Source organism: Triticum urartu, chromosome 1, assembly GCF_003073215.2.
Source record: "Triticum urartu cultivar G1812 chromosome 1, Tu2.1, whole genome shotgun sequence".
NCBI lineage: Eukaryota > Viridiplantae > Streptophyta > Magnoliopsida > Poales > Poaceae > Triticum > Triticum urartu.
In genome coordinates, this window is record NC_053022.1 from 340099352 (window position 1) to 340119239 (window position 19888).

The window sequence follows — 19888 nt, forward strand, 5'->3', positions numbered from 1 at the left end:
GTTGATAAAAAATCGGAGTCAAATTCAAAATTCAAATAACAAGTCAAGTTATTATTTCTTCAAACTATAAAATTAAAATGTTCAAATTTTAGTACAATTCCCCCTGATCATTTGTCATGTTGAATCCAATATCATTTGGCTCTCCGATTAATCTCTAGTAAAATATAAAGTGGTCCATCTACAACAAACGTAACCATTTCGAAATAAACAAATAATTATAAGTTTCCAAATGACTCAAAACTTTATGTGCCACTCCAAAATATTGTGCTTGAATTTCGTGCTAAATTTCAGGATTAACTAGATCCATTTGCTAGCAGCTAAATAGAAAATTGTGGTCGAAATGTAAAGAAAAGAGAAAAGAGAGACGGGAAGAAGAGGACCTAATCTACTGGCTCTATGGCCCATCTAGCGAAAGGGTAGGCCCAGCCCACCTCCACCTCACCCCTTCCTCTGTACAGGAGACATGGGGGTCGTGGCACACATCCATGGCCATGGCCACGGCCACGGCGTGCGTGGCGACCATCGACACCCCCTAGCCGCCTATAAGAGCGTCCCTCGAAAACCCTAGATCGAGCTCCTTCTTTCCCCCTTCGTTCCCCCTTCGCCCCCTTCCTCTTCTTCTCGGAATTGAGCTTGAACTAGTCGCGGTCACCGCTGCCTCGCCGTCGTTGTCGCGGTCGTCGATGTCTCCGGCGTGCGGGCGCACGCCCAGGAGGTCCGCCGCGGTCGGCTCCATCACCACGCTGAAGGGCTCGAGCTAGGAAGCCCTGAGCACTTGCCATCGATCGTCTTCTCCGAGTCCGATCATCGCTTCCCGGCTCCGGATCTCCTTTCTCAACGCCTCCTCGACCTCCCGGGCATGTCATCGAGAACCGCTGTGAGGCCCTTCCCCGATTCCCCTTGTTTCCCCTTCGATTCCGTTGCCGTAGTCACCTGTACGAGCCGGCGGCCGCCATGGCCGAACCTCAGTGTCCGCGTACGCGTGCCTGCTGCTCCTTGTGCTTCTTTGTTTGCTGTCTCCGCTCTACTAGTACGCTGCTGCTGCCTATCGCTGCCCCGCTCGCCGCTCGCTGTTGCCTGCACCCCTGCTCCGGCTACTGCTGATGCATGCTGCGGCACGGCCTACTACAGCCGCTTCGCCTGCGCACGCCTGCCCTTCACCCACATCGCGCGCTGGCCGCGCCCCGGGCGTACGAGCACGGCCGCCTCCAGGTGATGTGCTGCTGCATGCTGCTGGGGCTGCTGGCTACAGCCGCCGGCGTCCCTGCATTATGCGTGCGTGAGTGCCCACGTCCCAGCCTACTGCTTGCGCCGCCTGCTACTCCCGCGTGCTGCTGATCGTTGCTTTGTCGCGCAGCCGGCCGACGCTGCTTCTATGTATTGCTGCCACTTAGTTGTTGCCGCTGCCCATACCTCTACTTATTGTTGCTTCCTACCGCTGTTGCTCATGGCGCTGATGTTCTTTGCTGCTGCTGCTCGCTACCATCGCTGACTGCTCCTGCAACTGGCCTCGGTTGTGGCCTTGACCATGGTCGAGCGCCCATGTGCTGTGCATGTGTGTGCACAAGCCGTGAGGCTGGCTGTGCCTCTGGCCGGCCATGTGCAAAGTAGTTTAGGTTAATTAGTAACTAGGGTAGCTACTAGCCTATGGCAGGTGGACCCCATTTAGTTAAGTTAGAATTTATTTATTTTGTTAAGGTTTACTCTATGCCATGTGGGCCATGCCTTCCCTTTTGACCAGTCAAATTGACTTGGTCAATTCTGATTAAATAAATACAGAAATTTCAAAATGTTTAAAACTTTGAAAAATCATAGAAAATAATCCGTAACTCGGATGAAAAAGTTTTATACATGAAAGTTACTCAGAACGACGAGACGAATCCGGATACACCCTCCGTTCGTCTGCCACACACCCCTAGCTTAGCGAACATGCAACTTCCCCTCTCCGGTTCATCTGTCCGAAAACGTGAAACACCGGGGGTACTTTCCCGGATGTTTTCCCCCTTCGCCGGTATCACCTCCTACCGCGTTAGGTCACACCCGGCACATCTTATTGCCATGTTATGCTTTGTGGTGCTATGTTTGCTTTATATTTACGGTTTCTTCCCCCTCTTGTCTCTGGTAGACCCCGAGACAGATGTTGCCCTTGTGATCGACTACGTCGACGATGACCCCTCCTTGCCAGAGCAACGAGGCAAGCAAACCCCCCTTGAGCATTCCGATATCGCCCATTTCTTTCCCCCTCATGCTTGCATTAGAACTGCTACTGCTTTATGTATGATCCTACTCTGATGCATAGCCTGTTGTTGTTACCTGTTTTCATACCTTACCTGCTTATCCTAAACTGCTTAGTATAGGTTGGTTAGAGATCCATCAGTGACCCTCCCCCCACCTTGTCCCAGTTGCCTCGCTTTATGTTCGATGACTCGATCAACGTGATCGACGTCTAGGCCCCGACACCACACATCACCCCCTAGTTGTACGACTCTGTAGAGTTACCATCCAGTGCCGAGGGTGGAACCTCTTACATCACTCCTGATGAGACCTCTGTAGTGTAGCTACACGGTCGAGGTCATCGAGGGTGATTTCCTCCTTAACCACTTCCGTTACGGCTCTGTCGTGCAACCCCTCAAGTGTGAACCTCGAGGGTGGATCCTCTTACATTCACCTTGATGATAACGTCGGGTAGAATTCACAGGGGGTGATTCCTCGGGTTTCCCCTTTGGTGTTAGACACACAATTACTATGGTTACTATGACTTTACACTGAACCATGTTACTAAAGATGGGTCGGCCCTGAGGGTATCCGCGCGAGCTTAATAGCGAGTGATGTGGAGTCGGGTTGATCTGGAAGGTGCCCGCGAGATACTTACGAGGCGTGGCCGGGCATTCTTAGCCCTTGCCACAAGTACTCGAGACGGGGCGATGGGGTCACATCTTTCATGAGTCTCTGCTCGTTACCGCGTGCTCCTAATCCACTACGATTTGGATATTTGATCCGAGGGGCCTCTGGCCTGATAGCACTAACCATCACGTGGGCATTGTATGGGCGTTCTGCGTCGTATGCATCAGCTGAAGCTTAATAGACGTCAGCGACTGAGCGGCATGCACCGGGTTGGACTGGTAAGCTCCTGCCTTGTTGAAGGAGGTAGCTAGGTCTGCTCACCGGCCGCCCACACAACGTGCAGGAGTTCCCGGGGAGATGGCCCATGACCCCTGGGGGCATAGGTTTAGTCCTGCGTGCTGACCTCTCTATTAAGCCTAGGTCGGGTTGCGACGTATTGTTTGGCCAAGGCCAGGCATGACCCAGGAACGTGTGTCCGGCCGGAGTTAATCGAGCATGGTGGGTAAGTTGGTGCACCCATGCAGGGAAGAAAACATCTATCGATAGCCTGTCCTACGGTAATGGACACTTCAAGTTGTATCCCGATTGATACAACTAGAACTGGATACTTGTGGTGAGAAATGGATATGATGAATGGATAGTATGGCTCTGGGATTGCTTTCTCGCTGGGAGTCGAGAAAGGATCTCTGGCCGAGGTTGTAAACACTACTGCTACTTTACTTTATGCTATTCTACTCCCTCTTGTTGCTGCAAGATAGTGGTTTCCAGAAGATGCTAGTCATCGATAGGACTAAGCCCTTCCTCTATTCTGGCATTCTGCAGTTTAGTCCACAGATACAGCCCATTTCCTTTGATACAGATGCATACTTAGTTTAGATCTGATGTAAGTCTTGCGAGTACTTTGGATGAGTACTCACGGTTGCTTTGCTACCTCTTTCCCCCTTTACCCGATTGTTGCGACCAGATGACGGAGTCCAGAAGCTAGACAACACCACTGAAGACTACTGCTACCCCGAGGGTGCCTACTACTACGTGACGGCTGCTGACGACTTGGAGTAGTTAGGAGGCTCCCAGGCAGGAGGCCTTGCCTTTTTGATCGATGTTACTTTTGTGCTAGCCTTCTTAAGGCAAACTTGTCTAACTTATGTCTGCACTCAGATATTGTGCTTCCGCTGACTCTGGTGTATTCAAGCTTATGTATTCGAGCCCTCGAGACCCCTGGCTTGTAATATAAAGCTTGTATTATTTTAATTTGTGTCTAGAGTTGTGTTGTGATATCTTCCTGTGAGTCCTTGATCTTGATCGTACATATTTGCGTGTACGATTAGTGTATGATTGAATCGAGGGCGTCACAAGTTGGTATCAGAGCCGACTGCCTGTAGGTCCGCCGTGGTCGGCTCCATCACCACGCTGAAGGGCTCGAGCTAGGAAGCCCTGAGCGCTTGCCATCGATCGTCTTCTCCGAGTCCGGTCATCGCTTCCCGGCTCCGGATCTCCTTTCTCAATGCTTCCTCGACCTCCCGAGCACGTCATCGAGAACCGCTGTGAGGCCCTCCCCAATTCCCCTTGTTTCCCCTTTGATTCCGTTGCCGTAGTCACCTGTACGAGCCGGCGGCCGCCATGGCCGAACTTCAGTGTCCGCGTACGCGCGCCTGCTGCTCCTTGTGCTTCTTTGTTTGCTGTCTCCGCTCTACTAGTACGCTGCTGCTGCCTATCGCTGCCCCGCTCGCCGCTCGCTATTGCCTGCACCCCTGCTCCGGCTACTGCTGCTGCATGCTGTGGCGTGGCCTACTACAGCCGCTTCGCCTGCGCCCGCCCGCCCTTCACCCACATCGCGCACTGGCCGCGCCCCGGGCGTACGAGCACGGCTGCCTCCCAGGTGATGTGCTGCTGGGGCTGCTGGCTACAGCCGCTGGCGTCCTTGCGTTATGCATGCGTGAGTGCCCGCGTCCCAGCCTACTGCTTGTGCCGCCTGCTACTCCCGCGTGCTGCTGCTCGTTGCTTCGGCGCGCAGCCGGCCGAAGCTGCTTCTACGTACTACTGCCACTTAGTTGTTGCCGCTGCCCATACCTCTACTTACTGTTGCTTCCTACTGCTGTTGCTCATGCCGCTGATGTTCTTTGCTGCTGCTGCTCGCGACCATCGCTGAATGCTCCTACAACTGGCCTCGGTTGTGGCCTTGACCATGGCCGAGCGCCCATGTGTTGTGCATGTGTGTGCACAAGCCGTGAGGCTGGCTGTGCCTCTGGCCGGCCATGTGCAAAGTAGTTTAGGTTAATTACTAATTAGGGTAGCTACTAGCTTATGGCAGGTGGACCCCATTTAGTTAAGTTAGAATTTATTTATTTTGTTAAGGTTTACTCTATGCCATGTGGGCCATGCCTTCCCTTTTGACCAGTCAAATTGACTTGGTCAATTCGGATTAAATAAATACATAAATTTCAAAATGTTTAAAACTTTGAAAAATCATAGAAAATAATCCGTAACTCGGATGAAAAAGTTTTATACATGAAAGTTACTCAGAACGACGAGACGAATCCGGATACACCCTTCGTTCGTTTGCCACACACCCCTAGCTTAGCGAACATGCAACTTTCCCCCTCCGGTTCATCTGTCCGAAAACGCGAAACACCAGGGATACTTTCCCGGATGTCCCCCCCCTTCGCCGGTATCACCTCCTACCGCGTTAGGTCACACCCGGCACATCTTATTGCCATGTTATGCTTTGTGGTGCTATGTTTACTTTATATTTACGGTTTCTTCCCCCTCTTCTCTCGGTAGACCCCGAGAGCGATACTGCCCTTGTGATCGACTACGTCGATGATGACCCCCTCCTTGCTAGAGCAACCAGGCAAGCAAACCCCCCTTGAGCATTCCGATATCGCCCATTTCTTTCCCCCTCATGCTTGCATTAGAACTGCTACTGCTTTATGTATGATCCTACTCTGATGCATAGCCTGCTGTTGTTACCTGCTTTCATACCTTACCTGCTTATCCTAAACTGCTTAGTATAGGTTGGTTAGAGATCCATCAGTGACCCCCGCACCTTGTCCCAGTTGCCTCGCTTTATGTTCGATGACTCGATCAACGTGATCGACGTCCAGGCCCCGACACCGCACATCACCCCCCTAGTTGTACGACTCTGTAGAGTTACCATCGAGTGCCGAGGGTGGAACCTCTTACATCACTCCTGATGAGATCTCTGTAGTGTAGCTACACGGTCGAGGTCATCGAGGGTGATTTCCCCCTTAACCACTTTCGTTACGGCTCTGTCGTGCAACCCCTCAAGTGTGAACCTCGAGGGTGGATCCTCTTACGTTCACCTTGATGATAACATCGAGTGGAATTCACCGAGGGTGATTCCTCGGGTTTCCCCTTTGGTGTTAGACACACAATTACTATGGTTACTATGACTTTACACTGAACCATGTTACTAAAGACGGGTCGGCACTGAGGGGTATCCGCGCAAGCTTAATAGCGAGTGATGTGGAGTTGGGTTGACTTGGAAGGTGCCCGCGAGATACTTACGAGGCGTGGCCGGGCATTCTTAGCCCTTGCCGCAAGTACTCGAGACGGGGCGATGGGGTCACATCTTTCGTGAGTCTCTGCTCGTTACCACATGCTCCTAATTGATACGTCTCCAACGTATCTATAATTTTTGATTGCTCCATGCTATATTATATACTGTTTTGGACTTTATTGGGCTTTATTTTCCACTTTTATATTATTTTTGGGACTAACCTATTAACTGGAGGCCGAGCCCAGAATTGCTGTTTTTTTGCCTATTTCAGTGTTTCGGAGAAACAGAATATCAAACGGAGTCCAAACAGAATAAAATCTTCGGGAACGTGATTTTCTCACCGAACGTGATCCAGGAGACTTGGACCCTACTCCAAGGAGTAAAAGAGGCGGTCACGAGGGTGGGGGGCGCCCCCCCTAGGGCGCGCCCCCTGCCTCATGGGCCCCTCGGTGCTCCACCGACGTACTCCTTCCTCCTATATATACATACGTACCCCCAAACGATCAGAACAGGAGCCAAAAACCTAATTCCACCGCCGAAACTTTCTGTATCCATGAGATCCCATCTTGGGGCCTGTTCCGGAGCTCCGTCGGAAGAGGGCCGTCATCAGGAGGGCTTCTACATCATCCTAGCCCCTCCGATGAAGTGTGAGTAGTTTACCTCAGACCTTCGGGTCCATAGTTAGTAGCTAGATGGCTTCTTCTCTCTCTTTGAATCTCAATACAAAGTTCTCCCCCTCTCTTGTGGAGATCTATTCGATGTAATCTTCTTTTTGCGGTGTGTTTGTTGAGATCGATGAATTGTGGGTTTATGATCAAGTCTATCTATGAATAATATTAGAATCTTCTCTGAATTCTTTTATGTATGATTGGTTATCTTTGCAAGTCTCTTTGAATTATCCGTTTGGTTTGGCCAACTAGATTGGTAGTTCTTGCTGTCGGTGTCAAAACCGGCAGATCTCGGGTAGGGGGTCCCGAACTGTGCGTCTAGGCCGGATGGTAATAGGAGACAGGGAACACTTTGTTTTACCCAGGTTCGGGCCCTCTCGATGGAGGTAATACCCTACTCCTGCTTGATTAATATTGATGATATGGGTAGTACAAGAGTAGATCTACCACGAGATCAAGGAGGCTAAACCCTAGAAGCTAGCCTATGGAATGATTGTTGTGTATGGAGTTGATTACCTACGGACTACAACCCTCCGGTTTATATAGACACCAGATAGGGTTAGGGTTGCACAGAGTCGGTTACAATGCTAGGAGATCTTGAATATCCGTATCCCCAAGCTTGCCTTCCACGCCAAGGAAAGTCCCATCCGGACACGGGACGAAGTCTTCAATCTTGTATCTTCATAGTCCAGGAGTCCGGCTGAAGGTATAGTCCGGCTACCCGAACACCCCCTAATCCAGGACTCCCTCAGTAGCCCCCGAACCAGGCTTCAATGACGACGAGTCCGGCGCGCAGATTGTTCGGCATTGCAAGGCGGGTTCTTCTCCAAATCTTGTGTACCTGTAGGAATAATGTCCGATTTTTGTAATGTAGTGCTCCTCGGCTTCCATGCCCAATAATGGCCGTCTTCCACGTGTTCAAACAAATGCGAAAAGCCGGGGCATTTTTACATCCACACTCCTAGCCGTATAAACGAGCCGCCTATTTAACAGGATGGGGATTTAGGTCCAAACCACATCTTCTCCTTTCCGCGAGTTATCATCAGAGCGCTTCCAGCAAAGGTCCATTCCAACATGACCAGCCGTCGCAGCTCCTCCCCTCGCCCCTCCGGTCCCAAACCCGGGGACTGGGAGAGTTGCACCATCCCGCATAGCAAGTTAGCGTCACTTCAGGCCAAGGGATTCCTCCCTCAGGCATACATGGTCCCGGTCCGAGCCGGTCTCGCCACCTATAATGGCGGAAAACAAGCGGAGAGCACCCCCAATCCTTCTAAAGGAGAGCGGGTGTGCCTCGTCCCCTATCTAATAAGGGGACTGGGATTTCCAATTCACCCATTTCTCCGCGGGCTTCTGGAGTTCTACGGCCTCCAGCTGCACAATCTCACGCCCGCCTCCGTATTGCACATTGCGGGTTTCGTCGCCCTTTGCGAGCTATTTTTAGGCGTTGAGGCTCATTTCGCGCTGTGGAAGAGGTTATTCTGCCTGGTGCCCCGTTCTGAAAAGGGGTCTATATATCAAGTGGGCGGAGCCGAAGTATGGCGCATCGCCGGGACCAGATACCTATTCGGAACCCCAAAGAAGGCGTCCGAGGACTGGCCTTCGGAATGGTTTTACATAGATGACGTCCCGCTACCGGACCCTATCCGGGTCGGTCTCCCTGAGTTCAACAGTGCTCCATTGAAGAAACGCTTGAGCTGGCGTTCGCGGAGCTCTCAGAGAGAAAGTGACAGAGACGTCCTTTACCTGATGGGCCGGATAAGACCGCTGGCTCATTCCGGACTAACCATGATTGGAGTCATGGCCACATGCATTATGCGGGGGGTGCAGCCGCTTCAATATAGAGGCCACCCCATGTGGGATTTCAACGGGGAGGATGACGCCACACGTTACGGTCGTAAGGGGCCGGCCTCAGCCGCCGCCTTAGTAAAGATCTTATCCTCTTTGTATAAGGGAGAAAAGGAGGAATTCCTCCGCGTCAATCTGCAGGCCGGATTTACTATGTACGATCCTCCAAGTTGGGTAAGTGAATAATTGCGCTTGCCCATTTGTTCTATACTCCCACGGTTAGGTATGTAGTCTAACGACTTTAGTGCAGGAACTGCGACAGGAGGTAAAGGATATAAACAGTCGCCCTCCACAGCCCGAGGACCCAGAACGGCCCCTCGATCCGGACTCCGAAGAGGATTCGGACATATCGGTGGAGCTTATCGACGGGGTGTTCCATCAGCTAAGCAAGGACAATACCTTGGTAGCCATCATGGCTGATTACCCAGGGTTAATCCCGGCCTCTCAGGTGACAGAAACCGGAGTCTCATTCCCTCGAGAGAGATTGCACTCTCGCGTATTCCGGTGTTTCTGACGACAACCGTGTTTTGCAGGGGAGTTTTCTGAGGCAGGAAGCCAAACCTGCGGCGGCTAGCCAACGAGGGGCCGCAGGGCCCCGTGGGGCAAAAGGAATGAAGTCCGGACTGAGATGCCGGCGCAAAGGTATAGTGCACCCTCTGTTTCCCTGGAGTTATTCTATCAGGGCATATTAACGTTCGTGCTATCTTTAGAACGAAGAGACCTCGCCGGACTACATCCGGAGAGGTTGCCAATCACGCCTCCACCAGCCAGGCTCCAACGTCTGGCCAGGAAGCGGAGGCGAGCATAAGGCGCGCACCGGACGCTCCTCCGACAGAGGATGCGGACAGGCTGTCCGCCACAAATTCTGAAGTGGAGAGTGCTATGAACCACAGGCATCGCCAGACAGTTCTACGCGACGCTTGTTTCTCCCAAGAGGATTTAGATGCCTTTAATTCGGGAGATGCGTACCTCCGTGCTGCTCAAAATGGTTTAGCCAGAGCCACGGAGCAGTATGTAAAAGACATACGGGTAAGAAAATTTTGGTCAAATATATATATATACCAGTAGCCCCCGAGACTTGAAACAGTTAGAGCAACTGATTTAAGGATCATTTAATATGCAGGTTCTTACAGAGAAGAATACTGTACTGTCCCAGGAGCTGGAAAAGTGCAAGGCCCAACTAGAGGCCGCACTAGCCGCAGCAGGGGAGTCCAAAGAGACCCCCTCAGGTAAGATACACTTCGAAAGATTAGTATTGTGCGGTGTGGGTGCAAATTTGACGGATCATATTGCAGATGGCGCCGGACTCGATCCGGACAAGCAACAACTCTTACGCCAGCTAAAGGCTGGTGAGAGTATGTTGACAAAGGTGAGGCGAGAGAAGAATGATCTTCAGGATGCCAACACCAAGCTGGACGTCGAACTTAAAGATGTTCGTGGCCAGCTATCAGACTCCACGAAGGAGAATCAGCGGCTTCGACGCGGCATTTTTAGTAAGTGCTTGAACGAACTTTGAAAAAAGAGTTCGGCGAGGAAGTCGACTAATAGAGTAATGTCTGTAGGTATGCTCACAGGTCGTCCTGCAGAGGAGATGCCCGGTTCTACGGGTGACCTTCTTCCCGAACTCATGCAACTGCACGAGCGAATTCGGCAGGCAATGCGAGGTGTTGCCCAAGTCTTATGGCCTGCCCACTCCATGCCCGAGGGCCTTGGAGAGCTTGCGGAGAAGCTGAAGGGAGCTCGGCGGCGCTTCCGGTTGTGGAAGATATCGGCCTGCCGACAAGGCGCTAGGGAAGCCTGGGCCATGGTGAAGACCCGTTTTACGAAGTCTGACCCAAACCACATGGCCGAGGTCGGACTAGTGGGGCCTGACGGGAAGGAGATCCCTATGAGCTTAGTATACGGCCAAGTAGAGTTGGCCGCGAAGTATTCCCAGCAGGACTGTAAATTAGACAGCCTGTTAGATGGTATAGAAGAGGAATACAATCAGTCATAATGACTATGTAATTTTGAATTGACATGTGTAATGCCTTCTAGCCGGATTGTAGATCGTTTGTCGTTGCCGACCTTTTCGCTTCAACCTCGGGACCTGACGGTCCGGAGTGTGTCTGAATACCATAGCGGTTATATAAGAACCGTGGTATGCGTGGAGACCAGGTGTAGGGGTCATTAGTGCTTTATCAGACAAGTGCCCAACTAGTTATGTTATATTACATGGTTAGTAAGAAACATCTTCCAAAGAGAATAGTTCCGTTAGGGGTTCCTTTCGCTGGGAGGCATGCCCTAAAGTGCATGTCCGAACTGCGTAAAAAGACGCAGAAAAAAGCATCTAGGGGCGCATAAAATGAGTAAAAAGATCATCTTTTATCTCACCGACTGAATATTCCCTTAAGAACGCTAGCTTTCGGCTTCACCCAGTCTGAGGTACACATCCGGCTGACCCGGCAGTAACAATCGCAGAGGTGCTCCCTTTATCGCCTAGCTGAACAATCAGGAACATAGGGGTAAGCACAGGAGCCAGGCAACCCAGCTTGGCCAAAACTTAAGTCATATCGATGCATATAATGGTGAAGAAAAAGGTACATGCGGAAGTTTGACGCATGTGTTGGGCATGAAGCCCGTATAAATAAGCTTCTGTTAAAGAAGCCCCCAGGTTTAATGAGCGCGAGTGGCGCGTCACTAGATAAGCCTTTAAGGGCTATAAAAGAAAAGAGGGGAAGGAGAGAAATGTAAGACAGAAAAATGCAAAAAAGGGACAGAGGAAGGAGGCGAACACAGAGTCCGGCGCTAGGCATAGAATCTTCGGAGACGGGTGGCGTTCCACGGGTTCGGCTCGAGTCGGTTATCCGACGCATCTCGCAGGCAGTACGCCCCGCCAGTCAGGACTTGGTCGATTATGAATGGACCTTCCCACTTGGGCTTGAGTTTGTCCTTTTTCTTATCTGGCAGGTGTAGAACTAGTTCGCCAACATTGTAATTTTTGGCCCGTACTTCTCTGCTTTGATATCTTCGGGCCTGCTGTTGATAAAATGCAGAACGGGCTTTTGCCACGTCACGCTCCTCCTCCAGGGCGTCCAAGTTGTCCTGCCGATCGAGCTCGGCTTCTCTTTCTTCGTACATGCGCACTCTAGGTGAGTCATGAATTATGTCGCAGGGCAGAACTGCCTCTGTGCCGTACACCATAAAAATGGTGTGTATCCGGTGGTGCGATTTGGCGTGGTCCGCAGCCCCCATAGCACGGAGTCGAGATCCTCTACCCAGTGCGTGTTAGATTCCTTGAGGGACCGCACCAGTCTGGGTTTAATGCCGCTCATGATAAGACCATTTGCACGTTCGACCTGGCCGTTGGTTTGTGGGTGATAGACGGAAGCATAATCGAGCTTGATGCCCATGTTTTTGCACCAGAGTTTTACCTCGTCGGCGGTAAAGTTTGTACCGTTATCGGTTATGATGCTATGGGGGACGCCATAACGGTGTACAACCCCAGATATGAAGTCTATCACAGGTCCGGATTCGGTCGTTTTAACAGGCTTGGCTTCTATCCATTTGGTGAATTTATCCACCATGACCAGTAAGTATTTTTTCCTATCGGTCCCACCTTTAAGGGGTCCGACCATGTCAAGCCCCCAGACCGCAAAAGGCCAGGTGATGGGTATAGTTTGGAGTGCGGTAGGTGGCATATGGCTTTGGTTGGCAAAAAGTTGGCAACCAGCGCATCGTTGGACTAAGTCCTGAGCGTCTGCCCGGGCCGTCGGCCAATAAAAGCCTGTACGGAAAGCCTTGCTAACAAGGGACCGAGCAGCGGCGTGGTGGCCACCGAGTCCGGCATGAATTTCAGCCAGAAGGTTCCGCCCTTCCTCTTCGGAGATGCACCTTTGAAGGACTCTGGTAGTGCTTTTCTTATAAAGCTCTCCCTCATGGACTCTATAGGCTTTAGATCGCCGCACTATGTGGCGGGCCTCGTTTTGGTCCTCCGGGAGTTCCTGCCTAGTAAGGTAGGCTAGGAATGGTTCTGTCCACGGGGCGATGACCGCCATTATTACGTGGGCTGAAGGTGTAATTTCATTGGCAGAGCCTCCAATTGTGTCAGATTGTTCGGCGTCGAGTGGTGCGGCTGGGTCCGGGCTGTTATTTGTGGGTTCCCCCTCCCATGCTACAGATGATTTGAACAATCTTTCCAAAAAGATGTTGGGGGGGGACTGCATCGCGTTTTGCTCCGATGCGTGCCAGGACGTCCGCTGCTTGATTGTTTTCTCGGGCTATATGGTGAAACTCCAGCCCTTCGAACCGAGCTGACATTTTTAGGACGGCGTTGCGGTAAGCTGCCATTTTTGGGTCTTTGGTGTCGAAGTCTCCATTTATTTGGGATATCGCGAGGTTTGAATCCCCGCGTACCTCTAGGCGCTGGATACCCATGGATACTGCTATCCGAAGACCATGTAGAAGGGCCTCATATTCGGCTACATTGTTGGAATCCATGTACATGATCTGGAGCACATATTGGACTGTGTCTCCTGTGGGGGACGTCAGGACGACGCCAGCCCCCAGTCCGGCCAACATTTTGGAGCCGTCGAAATGCATAATCCAGTTTGAATATGTGTCATACTCTTTAGGGAGCTCGGCCTCCGTCCATTCTGCGACAAAGTTGGCCAAAACTTGAGATTTAATAGCTCGCCGTGGCTTATAGGTTATATCAAACGGGAGGAGCTCGATGGCCCATTTTGCAATCCGGCCCATTGCGTCGCGGTTGTTGATAATATCGTTGAGTGGTACTTCCGAGGCTACTGTTATGGAACACTCTTGAAAGTAGTGTCGTAGCTTCCGGGATGCCATGAATACCGCGTATGCTTTTGATAATGCGGGTACCGTGATTTGCATGGAGTGAGGATAGTGGATACATAGTAGACCGGCCTTTGAAGGGGGAATTTGTGTCCATCCGTTTCCCGCTCGACAACGAGCACTGCACTGACAACTTGATGTGTTGCTGCAATGTACAATAACATTGGTTCGCCGGTGTTCGGCGCTGCCAGGACTGGGTTTGTTGCCAATATGGCTTTTATTTCATCAAGTCCGGCCGTGGCGGCCTCCGTCCACTCAAAGTGTTCAGTGTGCCGAAGGAGGCGATAGAGGGGTAGTGCCTTTTCTCCCAAGCGGGAGATGAAGCGGCTTAGAGCCGCCACGCACCCGGTTAATATTTGTATTTGTTTAAGGTCCTTTGGGACATCCAATTGTGACAAAGCTCGGATCTTGGCTGGGTTTGCTTCAATTCCTCTACCGGATACAATGAAGCCCAAGAGCTTTCTGGCTGGAACGCCGAAGACGCATTTTCTGGGTTGAGCTTGATGTCATATTGTCGGAGGTTATCGAATGTAAGCCTCAAGTCGTCTATTAGAGATTCGACATGTCTTGATTTGACGACCACATCATCCACATACGCCTCCACTGTTTTGCCGATCTGGTTTGCCAGACATGTCTGGATCATGCGCTGATATGTTGCGCCGGTGTTTTTCAGCCCGAAGGGCATTATGTTGAAGCAGAATGGGCCGTATGGTGTGATGAATGCTATTGCAGCTTGGTCTGATTCTGCCATCTTGATTTGATGGTAACCGGAGTATGCGTCGAGGAAACACAATGAATCGTGTCCTGCGGTGGCGTCGATAATTTGATCGATACGGGGGAGGGGGAAGGGATCCTTTGGGCAAGCCTTGTTAAGGTCTTTAAAATCGACACACAGGCGCCAGGATTTGTCCTTCTTTGGTACCATCACCAAGTTTGCTAGCCAGTCTGGATGTTTTATGTCTCTAATGAATCCGGCCTCCAATAGCTTGGCTAGCTCTTCTCCCATAGCCTGTCTCTTGGGTTTGGAAAAGCGCCAAAGGGCTTGTTTGACAGGTTTGAATCCTTTTAGGATATTTAAGCTGTTTTCGGCCAGCCTGCGTGGGATCCCTGGCATGTCTGAAGGGTGCCAGGCGAAAATGTCCCAGTTCTCTCGTAGGAACTCTCGCAGTGCGGCGTCTACGTCAGGGTTCAGTCGTGCCCCGATGGAAGCTGTTTTATTGGGGTCCGTTGGATGGACCTGGAATTTGACTATTTCGTCAGCTGGCTTAAAGGATGTGGATTTGGATCTCTTATCAAGTATCACATCATCCCTGTTAACCGTGGAGCGCAGCGCAGTTAGTTCTTCGGCCGCTAAGGCTTCGGATAGTGCCTCAAGGGCTAATGCGGCCGTCTTGTTTTCGGCGCGGAGTGCTACGTCCGGATCACTAGCTAGAGTGATAATTCTGTTCGGCCCGGGCATCTTAAGCTTCATGTACCCGTAATGGGGTATTGCTTGGAAGATTGTGAATGCTTCCCGTCCCAGTAAAGCGTGATGTCCGCTCTTAAACGGGGCCACCTGAAACGTGACTTCTTCGGACCTGTAATTATCCGGCATGCCGAACACCACATCTAGTGTGATTTTTCCTGTGCAGCGTGCTTCCCGACTGGGGATTATTCCTCTAAAGGTTGTGCTGCTTCGCTCGACGCGGTTCCAGTCTATTTCCATTTTTTGAAGGGTTTCCTCATAAATGAGGTTCAGTCCGCTGCCTCCATCCATGAGCACCTTGGTGAGGCGAAAGCCGTCCACTATGGGACTGAGGACCAATGCGGCTGGTGCTCGGGCTGTTCGGAATTTAGGTTCATCACTTGCGTTGAAGGTAATAGCAGTGTCGCTCCGTGGATTTACTGTTGCAACTTGATAGACTTCGGCGAGGCTGCGGAGTGTTCTTTTTCTCATATTATTTGGTGCGAAAGTCTTGAAGACTGTGAGAACGGTACTGGTGTCCTCGGGCTGGCTTCCTGCGGCCTCCAGAATTAGGAGGTCCTCGCCAATTTTGGCCACCTGCCGGAGTATCCAACATGCTCTAAGGCTGTGAGTTGGTGTGGCGTCCTCTGTACTGTGAATTTTACAGGGTCCATCAAGCCACCTTTCCAGTACGGTTCCATGCCCTGTGGAGGGTTTTGGCTTTTTGGTGTTTATCCCGGGTGTCCCATGATGATGCACCCTCTTAGTTCGGACGAGATTACTATTTAAGGCCGGATTATCCCAAAATTTTATTTCGATTTTCCAGGCGCTTTCCATCGCACAGTATTTTTGTACTATGGACGCCAAGTGAGCGAAGCGTGTAATATCACGACGACTTACGGCGTTAAGGATTCCCTCGTCCGTGCAATTACTGCAGAAAATTGAGATCGCGTCTCCCTCGCGGCAATCCTTTGTCCTGTTCATAACCAGGAGGAATCTGGCCCAGTAATGATGTACTGTTTCCTTGGGCCTCTGCCTGATTTGGGACAGATCGCTTATGTTCGGGTGGGCGGGTGTCGTTGAATCTGAAACCCCACCCAATCCAAGATTCGGAGGCCGAAGAGTTTCCGAACTTTGAAGTTCGGATTCTTGGATGTTGTCCAACGAATCTAGCCCGTTGCCTGATTCTAAGCTCAGGTCTTGAGTTACATCCTCCTCTCCGCGGGGATCCGGCTTGGAGGAGTCGGGAATTCAGACGTAACTAGTCCTTAAAATAGATGAAGGGTCGCCGCACTGCGCCTCTACCACGGCAACGTGGTGGGTGACTTGGGGAGAGTTAACTTCTCTTAGATCGGGTTTAAGCCCAACCTGGTCGTAATCCGTAGCGACCCCCAGGGCGGCGATGCGATCCAAGAGCTCGTTTATGGAAGAGAGATCCATTGGATCTAGCTGCTCGATGAGCTCCGAGCTGACGTGTAGGTTGCTTTTGATGACCCAAGAGGTCACCGTCGGCGCAACAGCCGAACATGCGGTCATGAGGAAACCACCTAGCCGGAGGGTTTGGCCGAAAGCCAAGGCTCCCTTAGCAACGGCACCGTCTTTAAAGACGGGAGGAGGCATCCTTCCTGATTGCGACGACACAGAGGAACTCTCAACGAAAGAACCAATGTCGGTGTCAAAACCAGCGGATCTCGGGTAGGGGGTCTCGAACTGTGCGTCTAGGCCGGATGGTAACAGGAGACAGGGAACACTTTGTTTTACCCAGGTTCGGGCCCTCTCGATGGAGGTAATACCCTACTCCTGCTTGATTAATATTGATGATATGGGTAGTACAAGAGTAGATCTACCACGAGATCAAGGAGGCTAAACCCTAGAAGCTAGCCTATGGAATGATTGTTGTGTATGGAGTTGATTGCCTACGGACTAAACCCTCCGGTTTATATAGACACCGGATAGGGTTAGGGTTACACAAAGTCGGTTACAATGGTAGGAGATCTTAAATATCCGTATCTGTAGGATCGAAAGTATGTCTAGAGGGGGGGTGATTAGACTACTTGACCAAATAAAAACTTAACCTTTTCCCAATTTTAGTTCTTGGCAGATTTTAGCTATTGTAGGACAAGTCCAGCAATCATCACACAATTCAAGCAAGCATGCAAAGAGTATATTGGCAGCAGAAAGTAAAGCATGCAACTTGCAAGAATGTAAAGGGAAGGGTTTGGAGAATTCAAATGCAATTGGAGACACGGATGTTTTTCCCGTGGTTCGGATAGGTGGTGCTATCCTACATCCACGTTGATGGAGACTTCAACCCACGAAGGGTAACGGTTGCGCGAGTTCACGGAGGGCTCCACCCACAAAGGGTAACGGTTGCGCGAGTCCACGGAGGCTCCACCCACAAAGGGTAACAGTTGCGCGAGTCCACGAAGGGCTCCACCCACGAAGGGTCCACGAAGAAGCAACCACCCACAAAGGGTCCACGAAGAAGCAACCACCCACAAAGGGTCCACGAAGAAGTAACCTTGTCTATCCCACCATGGCCATCACCCACGAAGGACTTGCCTCACTAGCGGTAGATCTTCACGAAGTAGGCAATCTCCTTGCCCTTACAAACTCCTTGGTTCAACTCCACAATCTTGTCGGAGGCTCCCAAGTGACACCTAGCCAATCTAGGAGACACCACTCTCCAAGAAGTAACAAATGGTGTGTAGGTAATGAACTCCTTGCTCTTGTGCTTCAAATGATAGTCTCCCCAACACTCAACTCTCTCTCATAGGATTTGGATTTTGTGGAAAGAAGATTTGAGTGGAAAGCAACTTGGGGAAGGCTAGAGATCAAGATTCATATGGTAGGAATGGAATATCTTGGTCTCAACACATGAGTAGGTGGTTCTCTCTCAGAACATATGAGTTGGAATTGTGTATGTGTTCTGATGGCTCTCTCCACGAATGAAGAGCAGGTGGAGGGGTATATATAGCCTCCACACAAAATCCAACCGTTACACACAGTTTTCCAATCTCGGTGGGACCGAATCAACAAACTCGGTCGGACCGAAAATGTAAACCTAGTGACCGTTAGAGATTTTCGGTGGGACTGGCATGCAACTCGGTAGGACCGATATGGTTAGGGTTTGGGCATAACGTAATCTCGGTGAGACCGATTACACAAACTCGGTGAGACCGAATTTGGTAATTAGCTAACCAGAGAGTTGGTCAGGCAAACTCGATGGGACCGATTTTCTCTTTCGGTGAGACCGAAAAGTTACAAAAAGGAAACACTGAATTTACATTGCAATCTTGATGGGACCGATCCGCTCTTTCGGTGAGACCGAAAAGTTACGAAAGGGAAACAGAGAGTTTGCAATCCCATCTCGGTGAGACCGAGATCCCTATCGGTAGAACTGAATTGCTAGGGTTTGGCAGTGGCTTATGACAAGTGAAACTCGGTGGCACCGGATAGGAAGAATCAGTAGGACCGAGTTTGGCTTAGGGTTTAGTTCATATGTGGATATGGGGAAAGTAGTTGAGGGTTTTGGAGCATATCACTAAGCACATGAAGCAAGAGGCTCATTAAGCAACACCTCATCCCTCCTTGATAGTATTGGCTTTTCCTAAAGACTCAATGTGATCTTGGATCACTAAAATATAAAATGAAGAGTCTTGAGCTTTTGAGCTTGAGCCAATCCTTTGTCCTTAGCATTTGAGGGTTCCACTTTCACATCCATGCCATGCCAATCATTGAGCTTTCCTGAAATAATCATCTTGGAATAGCATTAGCTCAATGAGCTATATGTTGTTATGAATTACCAAAACCACCTAGGGATAGTTGCACTTTCAATCTCCCCCTTTTTGGTAATTGATGACAACATATAGATCAAAGCTTCGACAAATGATAATGAGCATGAAATATATCGTCGCTTTGAGAAGTATGTGATAAGTAAGAGCTCCCCCTAAATTTGTGCATATTTAAAATTTGCTTTGGACTGCAAATGCACAAGGAGTTAGAGTCATGGGTTACTCTTCCATGTCACATACATCTTGGTGGAGCACTTAAAATGATAAGAATGAAATACATGCACTCATCACCAAGAATAGTGAATGATCACATAAGATAGATAAGATGATAACATTAAGCAAACATTAAGTGTAGCTTATGATCAAACACATGATCATCAATGTCTCACGAGCAATGACATAGTATCTCAAGCACTCAAAAGCAAACAAAGTTCGAAAAACCACCAAATAAAGCAAGAGAGAAAAAAGCAACACACTCTCTCTCTCGAAGCCTATGATCTATACATTTTCTCCCCCTTTGGCAACAAGTTACCAAAAAGTTCCTGGAAAATTCATAGTGCTAGATCGACACTCAGGCTTGATCTTCTGGTGGTAGTGGAGTCCGGAGCACTCCAAGGACGAAGCCTTCTGTAGACGTGGTCGGAGTCAAGACTGAAGTAGATGCTGGAGCTGGTGGAACTGAAGCTGTAGCTGGTGCAGAAGTGGTGGCTCTGGTGTCAGCAACTGGCACTGCAGATGACCTCGGACCTCGTGGCACTCTGGCAAAGGCATCAGTTGTAGTCCTGCCTCTCCTCTCCTGCATGTCATCCTGGAGCTACTCCACGGCAGTCTGAATCTCTGTCACCTTGACATCCAAGTCATAGAACTTTTGTTCCATGATCCTCTCTAAGCTTGCCTGGTTCTGAGTTAGGGTGGCTAGTCCTTTCTCAATCTG

The 19888-nt window shown here is 50.4% G+C and overlaps 1 pseudogene; it reads left to right on the forward strand.

The window, feature by feature from the left end:
• Positions 1 to 1107: 1107 nt before the first annotated feature.
• LOC125532861 overlaps positions 1108 to 19888 on the forward strand; it is a 48380-nt pseudogene continuing 29599 nt past the window's right edge.